Genomic DNA, 14,077 nt, shown 5'->3' with positions numbered 1-14,077 from the left:
CAAGAGGAGTTGTATTATCTATGTTCCTGCTTATGCTTAGTGTATAGGCAAGTGCTATCTTGCACAAATACATCCTTCCCTGCTCCTAATTCTTCTGTTTTAAATGCCATGGCTGCCTGGAATATGGTTCGGCTATTCTGTTTTCCCACTTTCCTTTCTATCTTCTCCAAGTGAGGCAGCGAATCAGCCTTAACCAGCATTCTTCCACATTTTTTGACTACAACTCCTGTCATCCTTGGCCATTAGGGCTATGCGGGTTGTAGTCCAATTAACTGGAGGATACTATACTGGGGAAGGCTGCTATAGATATAGGTTGGATGAAGGCCTATATGCTGAAGCTTAACCTTATTTATTATTTATTTTATTGTTTTGGTTACTCTGCAAACAAGCTGTCTCAGAGCAATTTATAAAATGGGTTAAACACTCAATGAGGCAAATAAGAATAAAATTATGATGCAGCATAAGACTCAAGAGCCAGAGAATAAGAACATGGATCAAAAGGGATTGCACGGGACAAAACAGATAGAAAAGTCCAGGAAAAGGTCTTCCCTGGCACCAAACGGCACCCAAAACAGGCACTGGCAAGTCTTTCTAGGAGGGCATTCCATGCCAGGCTGCTGCCCCAGAAAAGGCTGCTGCTGCCCCTCAACCAGCAGAATGTCTGAAGAAGGGCCTCAGAAGCAGCACTTGGCCACTCTGGGCTCTCTCACGCCACACTTTGGTTTTGGTCTCACTCACTGCTGATCTTTATTTATTTAAAACATTTATATGCCGTCCTTTATGACAATTGTCTCAGGACGGCTTACAATGATATCCAGCCCCCAACTCCCTACAAGGCCCTTGCCTGAAAGTTTCCCCAACCCTGCTTTATGGAGGAGTACACTCCCCTCCAGAAAAGGCCCAGGTGCCACTTAGGAAAGGATTCGCCTGTTTTGAATGAGGGCACACGTGTCACAAACAGGACTGGAACACACAAACCTCCTGATGTCATTGGACTGCAACTCTCATCAGCCCTACCCAACAGAGCCAACAAATAAGGAAGGACAACTCACAATATCTGCGAGTGACACATTCTCATCCCTGCCACAAGGAATCAGGTATGCAGCTTGGGGTTGCTGTTGAGCGCAGCCTTACTTCTGATGGAGGCTCAGATACTGTTGGTGGCTTTCAGCACCCTTAACCAGCTGCCTAATTAAGTTGCCTAATTATAAGATCCTTCACAGAGGCTCTGCTCAGAGTGCCTCCATCTGAGATGAGTGGCAGTGAGCAAGGTCTCCCCGGTCATGGCTCTCTGGATGCAGAATGCCCTCCCCCATATGTTCGCTGGCTCCTTCTTTGCAGTACTGCTGAAGAACAATGCTATATATTGAAGCTTTTAATGGTATCTATGAGCTTTTAACTGGGTCTGACATATTTTAACCTTTGGGCCAATCTGTTGGCATTGTTTTGTCCTTACGCATTCTCTTACTGCTGCAGTTGCTTTTATTCTTTTCACTGCTCTTCTGTTTGAATTGTTGCTTTAATTTTATTGGCTTTATTTCTTGCATGGATTTTAAAATTTTATGATAAGCCACCTTGGGAACTAGCATTAAGAGGGATTATAAATATTTTAAATAAATAATAAAGTTGCAGGAGGGAATGGGCACTTATGAATTTGCACTACATGACACTAATCCCTCCCGACTGCATCATTTTGAAGTTTTAAAATTCTTTTTTCTTTAATCATGTAGTCTTCCTGTTAGAAACCCAGCAAGTCTTGCTGTACTAGGCTGCTCAATTCCTCCTTCAAAAATAACTGTTAAAATCCTGCTGAACAATCCTGCTCAATTCCTGCTGCATTATTCTATTGTTTCATGAGGTTTCAACAAATCCTATATTTTGTTTTGAATGGGTGCAATTCAACCAAAGTCAAGCAATCAAGTCTTGTTTGTTTCAATGAGAGAAAGTTATATGTGCCTTGACTGGGCAATGTGCTTTTCTCCCAGGCTCCATGCAGGTTCTGACCCCTGTTCATGTAACATGGCTTTTCTAGTGAGCTCCTGGTAGGGCAGCTGGGTCCATCCCTGTGTTGTGTGAACAGACAACCATACAGTATAAATCTGGCCCACCTCTCGGCTCCACAAATGGCCCTGACCCTGACCCTGACCCTACCCTGCTTCTTTCAAATGCCATGATGGTCCTGAAAACCTCAGCAGAGTCTCTACACTAGTCCAGCTTGCTTTTGCCAACTCAGAGGAGCAGATTTTGCAATAGAGCATGTGGCTTAATTCCAGGGAAGCAAGCACTGTGCCAAGGCTCTCACTCTAATGAAACTGCAGAGGGTAGCAGTACTGAACCAGCACCCTGGTCTTCGAAGTCTCTAGTGCTCATCTGAAAGTGACTTTCCCACTTCAAAGCTTTTCGCATAGCAGCACTCCACACAGTGGGGTAAACACAGATGCCGGTGCAGTGCAGGTAGAACTGCGGGGAATCTGACGTTGTGACCCATATGCACCCTCCCTGGGTTTCCCAGAGTTCCCACCCCCTTTCTCCTCAACCACCAATTCTTAGGTGGTTCCCCCACCCCCCCCCCCCCTTTATTTGCTATGTCTCCCCTCTCTAGAAAGCTGAAATGCTTTCCCTAAGGTTTAGTAACTGGCAGTCAGAGCTTTATGCTACAATGTGGTGGATTTTTGTATTTTGGCCTCACTGTCTTTGCATTCAGCAAAACCCACCACTGAAATGTAGCATGCAAAGGTTTCTCCAAAACTGCCTTTGAATTGAAAGAGATTGCCCATCTCTAAATCTATGTTAGAGGGGTGTAGAGGTACAGCAGGAAATGGCATCAATGTAGAAACAGTGAGCATTCGAGGTGTTCTGTTTATTGGCCAAAAGGCAAGATGATTCTACCCCCATGTCCCCCACAGTTTCACATACCTTAAGTTAACTGGATGTGCATCTAAATCTTAATTCATAAATGGTGAATGGTGATGGGTGTACCATTCGAGGCCATAGGTTCAGATGGTGTTCAGTGATGGTGCCTGGGTTTCAGTGTTCTGCTACATTCTGATCGTCCACAAGGAACCAAGATGGGGAGAGATCTGAAAGCTCTAAGTGATGCTGGGTCCAGAAGCCAGAAGGATTGCATGTCTATAGGTCCAAAAAGAACCAGAGCAATACTGGGCTTAAATAAGGATGTAGCTGGTTTTGGGCTGATTGGTTCTACCTCCACACTGACTGAGTCCTGGTGACATAAATGGTTTCTCCTGTTTTAGCAGTCTCAGGCTGCAGCAAATAGCTCTGGAGTGCTGGTGTCTCAATCACCCAAGTCCTCAGAATTTGATAATGGAAATGCAATCTCTTTTGGAAAGAGGAGAGCTGAGGATGAGGGTTCAGAGTCCTGGTCTATGAAAATAGAAGGGTGGCTCCCACTGCACCCAAAGGTGGCAAGCCTGCCTAATGAGAAGTAGCGAGGCATCAAGACCACAAAAAACAAGTTTTGCTGCTTTTGGGGTGTTGGATCAGTAGAAGGGTAAGAGTTTGGGGACCTCTAGAAGAACACCCAGAGGGCTGCTGCCATGGGGCTGGGGCAGCCTTGTGAAACATTATCCTCTTTTCCTTCCTTAATGTGGCTCATCAGGAAAGGCTCGATGCTAATCAGGGATTATAATTCAGCATGAGTGTTCACCTGTGGGACGGTTTACACTGGAGGTTCTTTGCTATCAGTCCAGAACTAAGGACTTATTTTATATTGTAATTCGTTTTATATTTTTAATGTATTATATTTTAATGTTTTGTGAGCCGCCCCGAGCGGCATAGAAATTTTCTAAATAAATAAATAAATAAATAAATAAATTCACAGGGATATGTAGGCTGCAACAGCCTGTGACTGGTCGCTGCTGGTTATGTGGGCAGGTTGGAGGCAGCCTTAGAAAGTCCTTAGTCCATCTGCCACTACAGACATGTAGAGATTCTGACGGCTTTGGACAATGGGATCTGTTGATAGCTTTTATTTTATCTGCATTAACTGGTATTGTCACTGGTAAATCCCAACCCACTTCATTTTGAGCTCTAGCCCAAAAAGCCAATAATATTCAGTGGCCATCACAGACATTAATATGAGGTGCAGGAAACAGACTCTTTCCTGCATGAGACTAATTAGTCCCTTGGTGGAAATGACCAGATTGTTTTGACAGTAACTGGAAGTGATGGAGTTACAGCTGCCGCAGGTGACTCGAAGTTTTTATTCTAGTGTGAAGGTACAGAAATGGACTGGAAAGAAGCAGCAAGTGCCAAAGCTTGTATGAAGCAGAGAATGGTGATATGGAAAGGGTAGCAGCAATCTGTTGGAGTGCTAATGCTGTGGACCCCATACATGTAAACGAAACTTGTATCACAGAGACACCATGACTCCCCAGTGACCTCCTTCTAAGGAAGCTGGAGCCTGGGTAAGTGCTAGAGCCCCTGAAACTTTTCACTGCTTTGAAGTGGGCTGTACAGCCATTGCAATACATATGAAAGGCTGAGTTGGCCCAGGCTGAAAGACTGCATTCTATCCCTTCAGTAGGAGTCTCTTGGACATCCAGTAATCAGAGATGCTGATGTAGTTCAGCTGCCCCAAGCCTAGTGTTCTCCAGATGAGTTGGACTACCACTGACTGGGGGATTCCTGGAGTAGTAGTTCAATACATCTAGAGGGCACCAGACTGGACAAGGCTGAATTAGCTGCTCACATCTTATCAAGGAAAATCATACGGGGACTGTGCCAATCCTGTGCTGGTTGCCACAGCCCAGACAGCAGGCAGAGCAATATGTGAAATTTAGGGCATGTGCCCTAAAAATGTTGAACAAAACTTTCTGGGACCTCTTTTTCTGGGAACTCTTTCCCACATGGGAGCTAAATCATGCAGCACACATACTCACTGTGGCCATTGATTCTCTCACAGCTTTGGGTGATTAATGCTATAGAGAGAAACACTGAAGGTTCAAAGTCTACTCTTGCAGTTGCCATTTAATATAAAAAAAAGAGCCAGGAGGCCATAAAGTAGCTTTCTCCTCTGCCAGGGCAGCTGCATCCTATTCTTCCGTAGCCCCCCCTGCCCCCCCGTACAGACTTTGTAACACTTCCAGGTGCCCTTGGCTTCTCATGCCCAGAGAGCTAGTTGCATTCTGAGCAGACATCTGGTGACTTTCCCCTTTGAGAGACTGACATGAGGCAGCCCAGCTGGGTCTCAGTCTCCATTTGTGCGCTTGGTTCCATCTCATGCAGCCTCCAGGAGAAATGCAAAAAGAGAAGGGGAAAATAAAAAAAGCCTAGACCGACAGAGAGCTGTAGACGTGCAGCATCAGACAGCACTCTCTGTCCTAGACTTTGCCAGGCACCCTAACAAGAACAAGCACAGAGGATTCAGGCAGTCCTTACCACTCCATTAAATGCTCAACAGCCTAAGATCACTCCTGCTTCGGTGACAGCTGTGTAAATCCATAAATCCTGGCCTGCTTTTCCTGCCAGGCGTCACAGCAAGGTTTACATACTTCCTCTAAGTGGTAAGTAAATGCCCTTTCCCTGGGACAGGCAGTATGTTAGGAGCTCAGATATTGGCAGAGGCAATTAGCCCACCGAGCCATGAAAACACAGCCTCTCTCAATCATAGTGGCCCAATGGTAACACATCTTTAGCCAGTGTGAATGGTTCCTTTGTCCTTTAGCCTTCCAGATCCCCAAAGATTACACAACCCTCCAGAAGACAGCAGATGATCCATTGCAGATTTCTGACACATCAGCTCTGCTTGAGCATCTGACACAGGGAGAACAGTACCAGTTTTCACAGCATTATAATCCGTCAAATTCCAGAAATTCCCATCAAACAAGTGCTGTGACATATTTGGGACAACCCACTGAATTTTTCCCTACCTATGGACTCATTCTAAAATGCAAATTTTCCATCTACCTATCACTCAAACAATCCATCACTATGTTTTCATCTACACATAGACTGTCAATCTAATTCAGCACATTCCAAATGAAAGACAAGGGAAGAGAGAGAGAGATGTAGCAGATCTACACTGCAAAGCAAAAATGTTTGTGTTGAAGTCCCTGCTCACAAGGTAGGGGAATTGCATATGCAGGGAATTGCAAAATATGTATTTAGTTCATGTCTTAGCAACCCTTTAAAAGTTCAGTCTTCACAGCTCCTTGCAATATAAAATAGACCCTTCCAAATGAATATACAAGTTCATCAAATCATGCATTACTTTTTTAAAAAATTAAGAACAAACTAGTAACAAATGTGGCATATATAATAAAAAGCCTCTTTCATATATTTTATGTATGACTTCATGGATAGCATTCCAGTTTGCTTAGTCATAGGAACAAACAAAGCTACCTTACACTCAGTCGGCCCATTGCGCCATCCAATCCTGGACTATCTACTCTTGACTGACAGTGGCTTTTTTGGTTTTCCCTTTCACCTGCTACCTGATCTTTTTACTTGGTGATGTCAAAATTGTATTTGTACAAGGCTGTAACCTTCTGCATGCCAAGTAACTGAGCTGTGGCCTCTCCTTGTCAAGCAACATGCTGCTCTGCAAAGCAGGGCAGTTTCCATAAACCTGCATGGGAACCAGGAAGTTATCCTTCGAGATGCTCTTCAGATCCTAGTAGGCACTGAGCACAGACCACTGCATCCCATGCCAAAGGGACTGATAATGTACATCCAATTTATAGTGTGTTTCATGCTGGGCTCAGAGCTATCAGTAACACTGGAGTAACTAAGCCACAGCAGTGTACCAGTCATGCTTGGATAAAGAAACAGGTGGATGCAAAGAGAAGCATCCAACAGTAGCACTGTTGATGTTGCACCATAAACTAGGATTAGCTGATTGTCACCAGAGCCAGAGTCTTGCCACTGCTGGATTCTTCTGTAGACATCCAGAACCTCATGATAGTCTCCACCATGCAATGTGAATTGATCAAAATCTGGACTTGGGCTTGTCAATTCCATGTGGGAATAGAAGGGCTGGGGGGATGAGCTAAATGGCTTCCATGGAATATTTTTTTTTTTTTTTTTTTTGCAAGCCTCCTGACCAACTTGGGAGCATTTCCAACAGGTTCTCACATAGATCAGAAGAATAAGCCACCTCCAATAAAAGCCTCAGAGACCTAAACCAACAAGGTGGAAGAAGAATTTCCAAACTGTCAGAGTAGTATGACAATCAAACCTATTACCTGGGAAGTTCTGGGCTTTCCCTCACTAGAGACATTCAAAAAGCATCTGGAGAGTGTTCTGAATGGGATGGTGTAATTCAGTGTCCTGCAATAGCAGGAGGTTAGACCCAAAGGCCTTCTGGCTCCTTCCAACTCTAGTACTCTTTGATTCTAGACATCCTTTTCTTCTGTATATGAAAAACTGCAGGTCATCAGCTGGCCTGTGGTAAACAACTGCACACCATCATGTCCCAAAGCATTACAATCCTGGACCAAAGTCTCATTCACATAAGGACACTAATTTATGTTGCAGCTGGGAGTGGAGGATGCTCTACAAAACAAACGCAAGAGGTCTGGAGCCAGGCTCCAAAAGCAGACACTGATCTGCTAACTGCCCTTTGCATCTGCAGGTTGCACAATTAAATTTCTTGAGTTGTAACTAATTGCCACCAAAACAGCTTGGGGGATCCATAGTAACTGCAATGCATTTATGTGAAATACCAAGATTATTAGGGGTGAAAAAATACCATCAACATTTTTAAAAAAATAAAAGCATTTAAAAAATCAAGGCAGGAGCTAACCTGCTGTTGTAACCCTGAGAAATGTGTTAGCACAGAAACAAGCAGTTAAAACAACTCTTTCTATGAGATCTTCCTACATTCCCCACCCCTCTCACCTTTCTACCATCAGGCCAAAAAAAAGTGTATATTGTCCATCAATGAGGCTGGGTTGCCATGGTATCATGCAATGGGAAAAGTCACAGGAGAGCAGCGGATGCCTGGGAATCCCAGTCCTGCAGGGTAGCAAGGGGTACACTGGTGCGCCATTGCAATGGCATCTGGGCAACAGTAAAACCCTTCCTCTTTTGCAAGACCTGAATTCCCAGGCATCTGCTGCTCCCTGCCATTTCTCCAATACCTAATGGTTCCTTCCCTTTCATTGGAAGTCATGTATATGTAAGATCCTCAGGATGGAAGTACACTGAAAATGCATCATTGGATTGCAGAACCATATTACTGGAGTAACTCTGGATTTGATTACTCCATTTTTACTCTTAGTAGCAACCTGGAAGCTTCAACCTTTGGAGCACCATCTCCAAGGTGATATATGGCCAAAACCATGAATAAAAACACAAATATTCAGACTAGATTAAGTCTGTCTTCAGGGTTGCTGTTGTTTTACATCAGTAGTGATGAGGATACCATATGTATGTAGTATAGCAATGGTAGAATCTCTGCCTCTTAATTAGACTGGCTAATTAAAGCTAGTTAAGGAACATGGTTTGGTAGGATCACAACTGTGATGAAAGATTTTACTTTAAGTTGGGGATGTTTCTATCCTTTGAACTGAGAAGAAGGCAGCATTAAAAAAAAGTTAGATTCATATGATCCTGCAAAATTACCTTTTGGGGGGAAGGGATTAAACCTACAATAGTGGATCAAGGCCAGGCATTCTTGGATGATGCAAAATATCGCAGTGCTTTTTCAGTTCGATTACCAGCATGGTTTCAATATGGAACAACTATGGTCATCCATGCAAGTGTTCAGAATCATGAGAAGAATAAGGGGAGTGTGACCTAGTGGAAAGACACCCTCAGTATGTGAAATCTTGACCATACAAGGTTACAACTCCTGCAACAGTTCCTTTTCTAACAAATAGCCTTACAGTAAACAACAGCTTTCTCCCAGATGCGTCAGACTGCAGCTCCACTACCCCAGTGAGAATCAGGAGGGTACCAGTTCAGAGAAGGCTGTTAATACTATCTGCCTTAAGAATCTTCATATTTCATACGTACATGTTAAAAATATTTCATGTACAGTATCTCAGAAATCTTATAGTGGGTGGGAGGAATCCTGTGAGCAAGTTAGCTAAAGAATGAATTTGGGTTTCTCAACCAAAAAGTAAACTACAGGAGTTATAGGGCTGCAGTTATGCTCGGTTGATTTCTATAATCTGTAACAGTTCAGGGTTTGCTATGACAAGAGAGAGCTGGTCTTTTTTATTACTATCATGAAACTCCCCCAATATAAGCTGAGCAAATTCCAAGGAAGGAGCATAATATGCAGGAATTGGCAACAAATCACAGAATTAGACAGAAGGAGAAATGCCTCATCCCTCAGCCAGCAGCAAATCAGAACAGCTATATGCTTCCTGTTCTGACCTGGCCCTACCATGTGTGATTCGCAAATTCAGACAAGCCACTGCTTTCTATACACTCAGAAATATATAGATGGAACAGCCTTCCGCAACTGGGTACCCACTAGCTTGTCTGGACTACAACTCCCATAATCCTCAATTGGTACCCATGCCAGCTTGTGCTGATGAGAACTGCAGTCTAAGACATCTTGAGGCCCCAGATTGGAAAAGGCCAAGATATAGGATGTGTTCAACCAAGGAAAAGATCTTAATAAACATGCAAAGGTAAAGAAGTAAGGTTGAGTGACCATAGCTCCTGTTCTTTTCAACCCTAATTGTAAGCCATTTAGAGATCCAGTTCAGATATAAGGTGGGGTGAAGATATTTTAAATAAATAAAGAATAATCAATACAAACAGGCTGAGGTATGTATTCAGGACACACTCTCAGCCTCTTCCATCTTTGAAGGGCTATTTGCCAGGAGCGATAAATGTGGCCCCTGAATAAAACTGCAGCAATAAGCAGGGGCCACACAGATGGATGTGTGCATGACTAGGTGAGATCAGCAGAGATTAGAAAGACAGGCAAACTGGTGATCTTAGGAAAAGCTTCAGCAGAAAATAAGGCACTGATGTTCTAAGATGTTGCCCCACCTTTTCTAGAAAAAATCATCATCAGGGAGATCAGTGATGCAATGAGCTCTTCGTTTCTGACTTGCTCATCAGCCCTGGCCCAGAAGCTGTTCCTGCAGTCAGGAGCCAGAAAACCCATTCAAAAGTTCCTGTGATTAGAGAATTCAGCCCAATATGAAGTAATGAAAATCATACAGGATGCTGCTTAGGTCAGTGCAGAGCTCCTACTTTCCAGGCAGAAGATCTCAGGCATAAATTGTTCTTACACAATGGTCAAGATTCCCACCTGTAACTCTGAACAGCAGCTGCTAGTGCAGGCTACACTGGGATAGCCAGATAAATGCTTTGTGTTGCTGTAAGATCTGTTTCTATGATTTTCAAGTAGCATAAAAATCATTGTACAAAGGTGGTAAGTAACCTGGTGCCCTCAGATGTTTTAGCTACAAGTCCCAGTGTGCTCACTGGTCTGGGATTATGGGAGCTGTAGTCCAAAACTGAAGAAAGCATCGGCAACCTGGGATCTCATGTTGTGCTGTGCAGCAGTCATCAATTGATTTTGCAATTTACTTGGCACTTAAGTTTTTGTGTATCGTGCTTTCATTCTCCTAATTTCTGAACTGTCTAGAGAGCTTTGATTATTGGAAAGTACAAAAATAAATACAAATGTACTTGTTTTAAAATGCAATCCTATGGGCACTTTTTAGATAGAAAAAAGACAGATGGCACTGGCTGGGGCATCCTTGCAGTTGTAGGCCTTTTTATATCTAAACTTATATAAAATTGTGCCCTTAGTTTTTATGGCATCATCACTGGTATTCTTCTTGCACAAAACTACTGTACATTTGTCTCAGAAGTGCAACAACCTGTATCATTTTGTGCAATATCCCAGCACAAAAAGTTTAAACTGCTAAACAGGAAATCTTAGTTCACCAGTTGGCAGTGACTGTTCCATAGCTGTGTGCATTTGAAAACTTGGAATAAAATAAAGCTGTTGGATTCAGTACAAGGGCGGTGTAACTTGTGTCCCTCCAGATGTTTTGGCAAAAAACATTCATGATCCCCCACAACTGGTTGGTTGTGCTAGCTAGGGCTGATGGGGGTTCAAGGCCAACAACATTCGGAGGGACCCAAGCTGAAGCTGCCCATCCAACCAGGACTGCAGTCTAACCAAATAAATACATGGGGTAGCTATGTTCATGGATTAGGTATAGATTTGGGAATAAACCTTACCTAAATTATAAACTGTGACTGAGCCATACCATCATAGACTTTAGAGTGACCTCATACACATGATACAATGTTCTTCCATACGAAAACCACCACAACTTCAAATCCCTCCATGCAGAAAACTAGTTGTTAAGGAAAGGGAATCTACTACATGGAGAGTTTTTATATATATAAGAGCACTTCATTTTGGGAATCCTCTCTACCTGCAGTCTGAAGTGGTATAGTATACCTAGCCCTCTGTATTTATTTATTTAATGAAGACAAAAGGGAAGGGGTGAGGACCTGCGTGGTCAGGCTACAATACCGGAAGGCCTGTATATACCATTCCAGCTCTCTTGAGTCTGGGTGTCCATGCTTATTCTGGAAGAAATGCACTCTGTGCTATCTCAGTAGTACTTTTTCCTATCATTAACTAAGATATTCATATATTCATAGCAGGAGCCTCAGATTTAGTACCAACCAACAAGTGAGGCACACTGCTCCCAAAAATTAGTACAGCTGGATGATACCCAACCTGTGATTAGGGTAACTTGCACAACTTAGCCCAATGGCAAGATTTTCACTTTAAAAAAAAGAAAAAAAAATCATGCGTAGCCTTCCAGTTCCCATAAATGAGAAACTGGGCCCCAATTTGATGCACCTTCCTTTTAGCTTTTTGTAATTGCTTTTAAGGATACAGAGGCCGGCTGGGACCCGCCCAAGAGTATCATCTAGCAACCCAGCATCCTGTTCCCAACTGTGGTCAGCCAAATTGCACCAAGAAGCCCACAAGCAGAGCATGATGAGGCTGCAGCCGCACTCTTGATTTATATTTTAGGCTACTGCTCTACAGAGTCCCACGAACCACCCGTCTTTCTACTGTTCCAGCCGGCCTAACGGCAGGCCGCGCTAGCAGAGGCAGAGGCTCTCCCCGACTGTTCCTCGCGTGATCTCACATGCCCTGGCCGACCCACGCCCGATTATTGCGGCCTCCCCACATGTTCACCCACTTCCCAGCCTTTCCCTTCCTGTTGGATGTTTGACAGCAAAGGGGACCCTTCCAAGACAACAGCACGAACGGCGAAAACGGGAACAAATGTCTCCATCGCTAATTGAGGGAGGAATCCCACCTGCATCGCTGCCTCGCAAAGCATCCTCTCCTCGCGATCTAGCAAGGCTTTTTCATGAGGCATTCTCCCCTCCAAATCCCGGAAATGGAGGCGGGGAGCGCCGCATTTTCACGTGCGCGGAGAGACGCTGGAGTCTCCTGTCCTCGTGGTAAGGGGACGAGCTGGAGAGGTTCGTTTCCTACCTGAGCGAGTCGAAGGGCAACGCAGATCTTGCTTTTTTGCTCCATCGGCACTATGCAAGGGAACCCCCTGAACTGAAAAGGGATCGTCTGCAAATGGCTAACTCCGCGTCCGAAGACTTTCGAAAAGGAGGCTTTTCGCGGGCGCGGTGCCCTTTCCAGATCCGTTGTTCTGCCGCCGCCGCCTCTGCACTTGTCCGAGATCTGCACCGTCAGGCAAAGGCTACAAAAAAGCACACAGCGATAACCATTCCAAAGCCACTTCTCGCGAGCCGAGGGATGGTCTGCAAATTCCCGAAGCCGTGCAAAGGGCGCCTCCATTTGGAAACTGGAGTAAGATGCAGTCTTCCCCTAACTTGGACGTCCTCTCAATAGTTTTGGATTACAGCTCTTCTCAGCCGCAGCCACTAAGTCCAGCGATCGGGGGTGACAAGAGCTGTAGTCCAAAAGCATCTGTGCAGCATCAGGCTGAGAAGGCTGGAGAAGAGGAGCCCGGTTTCCTCCCCACCTCCCCCTGCACCTGGGTTCACTTTGCGTGCCATAACCGCGCAGATGACATCCTGCGTCATGGGGGTGCGCGCCGGCCAGTCCGCCCCTTTCCTCGAGTTTCCCTGCCACCTGAGCTGGGGCGAAGGGAGAGGGTGAGCTTCCCAGAGGAGCATTCGTTGCAGCGGGCCGACAAGGAAGGGACCTCCCCGTTGCGCCTGCTGCGCTCCTCCCTTCTGCAACATTGCAGCAGAAGGCGCGCGCGGCAGAAATTCCGTTCTCCAGAATGCCCGGAGTAGGGGCTCTCTGCAAATTACCCAACCAAGCGCAGTTAAATTGGGGGTCGGGGAAAACGGAAGACCCTGTTGCCAACAGGGAGCTGACATGGGCTCAGTTTGTGGGCACAGCGGTTTGTCACCACCTCTCTGTGAGATGCCAACAAATCCTTCTGAATATCACTGATCTAGAGTTCTATGATGAAGTTCGTGTGACACGCAGCATTACAACAGGTGGAGTTTTTGCTGCCTCAGAAATAGTGCCAATCCCAGGCTTTGCAGGGCCCTTGGGCCCCCTGCTTCAATGAGCTAACTTTCTCACGACCCTTGTCATCAGCTGCATTTCAGCTGCCGCCATGGTCATCAGAGACTTGACTGCCAGAAAACTGGTGATCAGGCCCTGGCATCTGCTGCTCCTCCCTCTCAGCACCACCGCTGTCAAACCAAAATGAGGCAGGTGAACAGCAGCTTACAATAGTGAGGAGGAGGACAAGAACACATCCAGAAAAGGTGCCCAACCATGTCCATCCCTTGATGCTGGCTCTACATATTTATTTATTTATTTATTTATTAAAACATTTTTATGCCGTCCCATTCGCTGAAGCCTCGGGGCGGCTTACAACAATAAATTAATATAAACATTAAAAATCCAAAAAATACAATATAAAATAAGCCACCCTGGCCAGATAAAATCAGTTAATACTAACAGTTAAAATTTCCTTCTGTATGTACATAGCTGATGGTTACCAAACCACACTGTTTTATTAATTTTGCCTGGAATGTTCCACTCTGTATAGAACTGGTTATATAGCAACTCTATGATATAAACACTTTTTAATGTATATGAATT

General features: G+C 44.7%; 1 protein-coding gene across 1 annotated transcript in view; it reads right to left on the bottom strand.

Annotated features, from left to right (window-relative positions):
* Positions 1-12,600, bottom strand: part of TMEM63C (transmembrane protein 63C) — an 82,570-nt gene extending 69,970 nt beyond the window's left edge. The window contains exon 1 of the mRNA XM_044436420.1: positions 12,470-12,600. The gene's annotated coding sequence lies outside the window, so the exon portion shown is untranslated. The remainder of the gene's footprint in view (positions 1-12,469) is intronic.
* Between the last annotated feature and the right edge of the window lie 1,477 nt (positions 12,601-14,077).

This window comes from Varanus komodoensis, unplaced genomic scaffold, assembly GCF_004798865.1.
Source record: "Varanus komodoensis strain SLA01 unplaced genomic scaffold, ASM479886v1 scaffold3, whole genome shotgun sequence".
NCBI lineage: Eukaryota > Metazoa > Chordata > Lepidosauria > Squamata > Varanidae > Varanus > Varanus komodoensis.
This window is presented reverse-complemented; position numbering and strand designations above follow the sequence as displayed.